Source organism: Neomonachus schauinslandi, chromosome 8 (genome assembly GCF_002201575.2).
Source record: "Neomonachus schauinslandi chromosome 8, ASM220157v2, whole genome shotgun sequence".
Lineage (NCBI taxonomy): Eukaryota > Metazoa > Chordata > Mammalia > Carnivora > Phocidae > Neomonachus > Neomonachus schauinslandi.
In genome coordinates, this window is record NC_058410.1 from 21,971,335 (window position 1) to 21,978,359 (window position 7,025).

Sequence of the window (7,025 nt, forward strand, 5' to 3'; positions counted from 1 at the left end):
CTTTTAATTGTTGTTGTTATTAAGCAGTAGAGAAAAAAAAAAAAAGACTGCCTCTTAGAGGAGCAAGTATATAAAGAAAAAGTAACAGCGCTCCATACTAGATCGGGAGTCCCATGAGGACAGGCACCAAAAGCATTTTATTCCAGGTTGTGTCCCCACCCTGTACCCAGGCCACAGAAGGTCCTTAATAAATATTTACAGAATGAATGACTAAATCATGGACAAATGTTTGGCAATAATGAATGTAAAAGGCCTGGTCTAACTAGGCTATGATTTATTTTAGCAGGTCTTTAGATTTTTCATGTAGAGGAAATTGTTTCCAACGGTGCCTTCCTGCAGAACTCCAAATATTTTGAATGATAACATAACAAACACTAAAATTTGAAATTGAGAAAATATCAAAGCCAGCAGGAAGGATGATTAACACTCATAAGAATGGTACAGACATTGTTGACAAATTTTTCAGGTGAACAAAGACTTACTTGCGGTTTACTGTGTCCTTTTAAAAAGACAACCCACCAAAGACAAACAACTGAAAAAAAAAAAAACAGTTGGAATAATGTACATGTGAAATGATCTTTTAAGGATTTTGTATTTTTACACAGCAATGAGTGGCAAAAATTAATGTTTTCAAGAGTGACCCCTCCACACACCCCACAGGACATTTCCTTCTTCCTTCTCAAAACACATTAGGCAACTCAGACTTTTCTGCAGTCTTCATCTTCTTTCTCCTAACTGGGAGACTCAGAAAGGCAATTTAGTTTCACAGTCAAGAAACTGGAAAGGCAAATTATCTGACTAAACTGAAACCAAGTCCAAACTGCCTTTGTTTTTCCATTGTTTTCAGGCATTACGTGCAAGAATTTAAATCTCTCAGAAAACAGGGAACCACACAGAAAACTATAAAACCGTATTTTTAACTTGAGATAAATTCTGTCATAATACAACATTATGGGTATTTAGCTCTGTATTGATACTTTAGATTTTTGATTCACTAAATACATCAGAAACTGGTAGAACTACAACGCCCTCTGCATGGTAGCCCAGTGTTGCGGTGGCAAATATCTGACTAGACAATGTAACATGCCCAATGACTAACCATTCCTTAAGCCTAGCAACCAGCAGCAAGTTTTTGTTCCACTCTGAACAGAAAATACCACTCTCTTATCTCACCTTTCAACTGAGAATCAAACATCTCCTGTTATACCAGTATCTTACGGGAGCAAACACAAATGGAGAAATGATCAACTCTTCCTGTGCTCTATACTAAAGCTTCCAGAAAAGTAAGAAAATGTTTTGTTTTATCCTTTATCTTGTTTGGCACCCTGGTGACACCTAGTATATGCTGAGAGAGAGAGAGAGAGGAAGGAGGGAGGGAAGGAAGGAAGGAAAAGGGAGGGAGACAAAGAGAGGGAGAACAGGAGAGAGGAAGACAGGGAGAAAGAGAGAGTCATTTTAAGTAAAAATACAGACCTATAAGTTCCAATGAGAGAAAACATGGGCCTTAAGCCAGAAAGACTTGAATTTAATAATCTGTTCTTCCACTTCTTAGCTGGTAATCTTGGGCAAGTCATTCAAGCTTTCAGAACCTCTTCCTAATCCATAGAATGGGATAATACAATTTAGCATTTGGGTTGTTGCAAGCATTAACAGAAATAACATACGTAAAGGGTCCTACTGCATCACCAATATTCAAGAAAGGTCAGTGCCTTCCACTACTTCCTCTCCTACTCTTACACAAACAAGTGGAAATGGGGCTGTTAAAAAGGTTTTGAGGGGAATAAATTCTAGAAAGTGGGTTATTTATGATTTGGAGCAACTGGGACAGTGAAATTTCTTTGAAAGCTATTTCCCTGGTCTTCTAGAGGGTTCCAGAAAAACAAAAACACCCTGTTCAAAACAGACTCCTTCACAGAGCCACCTGTGTTCTCCACTGGTCTCAGGCCAATTGCTGAGAGCAGCAGAGACCAACCAGCCCTCAAGGGAAATCACCATCATCCTACAGCAGAAATGCCCTCAGGAAAGTCACAAGGCAAGAAGGCTGACATCACCCACAAGAATGGGAGAGAACAGCCAGAACTGGATTTGGCTCTATTTCCCACCAGCTGGGAAGGTGCACAGTTTATTTTTACACTTGTACCTGCAAAAAATAAAAAAGTAAAAAACCCCACAAACCTATTTTACTCAAAAGACATGTTGCATATTTGGTGAATTCTTACTGAGCCATGCTGAAAATTCAGTTATCAAACTGCCTACATCTCGTTGAGCTACAAGTTGTTGCTTTTAAAAGCCTGTGTTAGACAAGATGTGTTGCTATAGTGGCCAAACACAGGAAGTTGCATTTTACTCCTGTTTCCAAATATGCCTAGTGTCAAAATCTGAGGAGAAAACGAAGTTCCGTTTCATGATTCTATTAACTTCCAATTCTTTATAGTTAAGGCCACCTTTAAATTCAACATAGAGGGCGCCTGGGTGGCTGAGTCGGTTAAGCGTCTGCCTTCAGCTCAGGTCATGATCCCAGGGTCCTGGGATGGAGTCCCACATCGGGCTTCCTGCTCAGCGGGGAGTCAGCTTCTCCCTCTGCCCCTCCCCTGGCTTGTGCTCTCTCTCACTCACTGGGTCTCTCAGATAAATAAATAAAATCTTAAAAAATAAATAAATAAATTCAACATAGATACCTGAGTCCTAAAGGACTCATACTTACTGAGAATCATCATCTACCGGACTGGCTAAGAAGTCATTATCAAGGGGACCTGTGTTCATTCTGTACCACTCCCTTTTTGAGATCTGACAGGAACCTTGTGCTCTTTCTTTTTGCTCCCAGGATTAGATACCAGACAATAAAAATAACATTAGACCGGCAATGCAAAACCTTAAGTACTTATTCATTAAATCCTTATCAGTTATTTCCATTGTATATAGTAAGACTTCATCTTTAGGTCTTAGGACATTGAATTCTGAATCTGAAATATCAGGGTTGAATGCAAGAGAAATGTTCTCACTTGGAAAAACACCAATGTTGTGACTTTTAACCATCCTTAGATTAAGTGTTTGGCCGATTCTAATCTACTCAATGCCTTAAAAGACTAAAGTGACAGGGTCACAACTAATGGGTGTGGAGCTTGGCTGAGGAATTCCTGTACACCCCCCAACTCCCACTCCATCACCCTTTGGATTCAGATCAGGGGCCAAAACAACCGGGTCTTACATGGAGCTTTTTAGGAATGCCTTGTATCTCAGCCATCTCAAGATCTAACTTACTTCTAGGAAACTCCTGGTCCAAAAGATGCCAAAAAATTAAATCATCTCTTAGGTGTCTGGAGAGTTTTCAACCTTTTTGAGGGAGGATCTAGGATTGCTAGATTCTGATGCACCCCTCTTACTTGTGTGCTTACATGGCTTGAGGGACCTGTTCCATTTATATTAAAGAATTTTGAACCTCATGGAGGTGGGTATGTTTTTGAAGCACTATTTTCATGCCTTGTGACAAGATGAACAAGTCCACCCAATCTGTCCACTCCAGTCAAGAGCTTAACAAGAGAAAGGAAGCCATTACCAAAGCCTGCTAAGTGTTTTGCAATGTGTATGGGACATAACACAAATGTGTTTAGTCACACGTGAATCATCTTTGAATTACCAACCTGACTCAATGGGGCTGCTGCATTTTCTGGAGAGAACATTCCTGTTCTGGCTTTACTCAGACAGGTGTTTTAACGTTATCTTTCTTTAGCATCCCTATTCATTCTATTTCTTATTTTAGCAGCTTTTTGTGAAGAAACATGTCACTCTGCTGGATATCAAACACATCTAAGATAATAAAAGCATACAGAGTAAGAAAAAAATCAAACACAGAAAAGACGAATATATATGTAGTGACATTTGGGAATAAAGCATTTCTCTAAATAGTGTGCCTCACATTCAGGGACCTCAAAGATTATAAAACTAGTCAGGTGGTACATACATAGTTGCTGACCACACTGGGATTCGCATCTTCATAAGCACTGTTTTTCTTAGCATTACACAATCAATTTGGCGCTCCACTCATGAGGTAATTATTTCTAACATAAATATGGCAGAAACAGTGTTCACATAGACTATTTTTAATTCTACCACATATAATCTTTACATTCCATGCCTCATCTCTTAAGTGGCACTGCCTAGTGATATATGTTGGTTCCCATTGCTGAAAAACACCTTCAATGCATCCTCTTCCTCGGGTCATATCTATTGAGTATGTGGCGGCACTGTTGAAGGTGAGCAGGGAAGAAGCTATAATCTGTTAGGAAGTGGAACTGAAGAAACCAGAAAAAAGACAATGGATCCAAGGTGTTTATGGGCCATTGTGAGTGGATCTCAGTTTGTAAACTGAGGACATTGTTTTAAGGACATTGTTATGTCTGAATTTTGCCCCCCCAAAATTCATCTGTTGAAGTCTTCACCCCAAGTGAAGTGTGACACACCTCAGAATGTGACTGTATTTGGATATAAGGCCTTTATAAAGGTATGTAAGGTAAGATGAGGTCATAATGAGTGGGCCCTAATCCAATTATTGGTGCCCTGGTAAGACAATAGAGATTGGATAGACCTGTGCATTCATAGACCATATGAGGATACAGGGAGAAAGTGGCCCAGAGAGAGCGTCAGAAGAAACCCAACCTTGATCTTGGACTTCTAAGTTCTAAGTCCTAAGTTCTCAGACTCCAGAACTGTGAGGAAATGAAATTCTATTGTTTAAGCCAACCCAGTCTGTAGGAGTTTGTTATGGCAGCTCTAGCAAACTAATACAGACTTTACTATTGTCTGTAAAGCTGTTTATTCATACACTGAAGATAGAATGAAAATGTCACACAGCTTCCAACCTCATCTCTACCCCACCCCACCTAACAGAGGGGAAAAGAAAGTTCTTTAAAGGCTTCTACTATAATCATTTTTAATGGCTTTATAAATTAAAACACCATCATTTGAAAAATGAGGTATCGGTGTGTTCTGACATTCCATGGTCTGATGACTAAAGGGGATTCAGTCTTTTTAAAAGTGTACAGTTCTAGATCCTTTTTAAAATCTCCAGTTTGATTTTATTCTTTTCATGTTTTCTTTAAAAAATTGGCAGCCAAGTACTTTCCAAGCGACAGAACACTAGTTGCGCACATATGTATATAATTCCGTTTTAGTAGACTTTAGGAAAATGAAACACTGCTCTGTTAGACACACAGGAACATTCAACATGAGCTCAGTTAACTCGTTCTGGCTTATTCCAAGTTTCCATCCTCAGCCAGCTCCTCCACAGACAGCCTGGCAGGTCAGCGTGAGTTAACTTTACAGATGCAGAAGAAATTTTGAAAAACACAGAATCCCTTTAAATAGATGAAATCGGCAATTGCAATCCTGAATCATCCTGTCAGGTTGCCCTACTCAGCCCTGTGGGCTACCCAGCTGTGGTCAGAAGCATTTTTATTCTGGAAGGAAGGTCCAAGGCAATGCTCAGCAGGCCCTCCTCAGAGCACCTTAGACAAACAACAGTGGCCTTTCCTCGGGGAGGCTAGAAACCCTTTAGTAAAAGCTTTTAAGAGACCCCAATTAAGACTGGAATTTACTTCACACTGGGCAATGTACTGCAAAATAGGCACATCACTGAAAGGAAAGACCCCTGAAGTACAAACAGAGGCAAAAATAAAAAGCCAAACATTTCTGAAAGGAACATATGAAAAGAATTTTTAAATAAATGATTGCTTCCTTTTGAAGTTTTCAGAATTTGCTGCCCACATTTCTAAAAGAGAAAAGGGCTCAGCCTCCTTTTTAGAAAATAGATCTTACTAAAATCTTTCTTACAGTCCCTCCCACGCATTATTAAACACCTGTTTTCATCCAACCCCCTGCTCTGTCACTTTGGTTCCGCCTTAAGTAATTAGCATGCAGCCGCCTCAGATGGAAGTTCAAGGAGGTCTTCCTAAAAAGGCAACAGAGTCAAAATTCTGTGTCCTTTCCTTAAACAGTAATTGTCATTCTGCAGATTAACTTCTTTCCTTTCTAATGTAACTACATTTACCTCAAGCCTGACTATATTGTGGGAAATGAATTATCTTGCAGTTTATAATATTAGCAAAATGTACGTAAGAGCAAAAAAATTTCTGGCAACAAGATTTTGCCAAAATTGTACTAGACAATGGGAATACTTGCTCGGAACAGGACATATTAATGACCAAATTTATCAAGACACTGGGTACAGAACATCAGTGTTTTTGAACTGGACATTTTGTAACTTCTACCTCAGTCAAGAGAAGACACATTGTTAATGAAGAGAAATTTTCATCCGAAGCCACTTTTTAAACACTGCTAATCTCCAAAGGATATTTCTCATGTTAAGAACCTTCTGGAATGCTTGCTGAAAATTCGGATTCTGAGACCCCTATCCAAGAGATGGATTTTGCTGTTGCCCAGAACTGAGTATTCTCCCCAGGCATACTAGGTGATTCTCACAATCAGCAAAGTCTGTAAAGTACCATTATTATCACAGTAAACGTATTTTTAAATTAGTTCATTCAGCTATAAAACATTAAACATCCATAAAATATTTTTTTAGACTATAACAACAAGAGTAGATCAAAGTTGAGTTCTCATGTGACAATCATTCGAGAAAGTCTTTTTTTTTTTAAAGATTTTATTTATTTATTTGACAGAGACACAGCGAGAGAGGGAACACAAGCAGGGGGAGTGGGAGAGGGAGAAGCAGACTTCCCGCGGAGCAGGGAACCCGATGCGGGGCTCAATCCCAGGACCCTGGGATCGTGACCTGAGCCGAAGGCAGACGCTTAACGACTGAGCCACCTGGGCACCCTCGAGAAAGTCTTTTGAAATTAATTAAAAGCTATGTGCTAAAGAGAAAAAATTAATCTTCTACATAAAGAGAAAATATTAATTGTGGTTAATTATAAGTGACAGTAGTATTTTGACATGTTACAGCAAGTTTGCTTTGCTACCTTATGACGCAGCCAAGCTATCGACCAAGTAGAAAACCAGAATAAAGA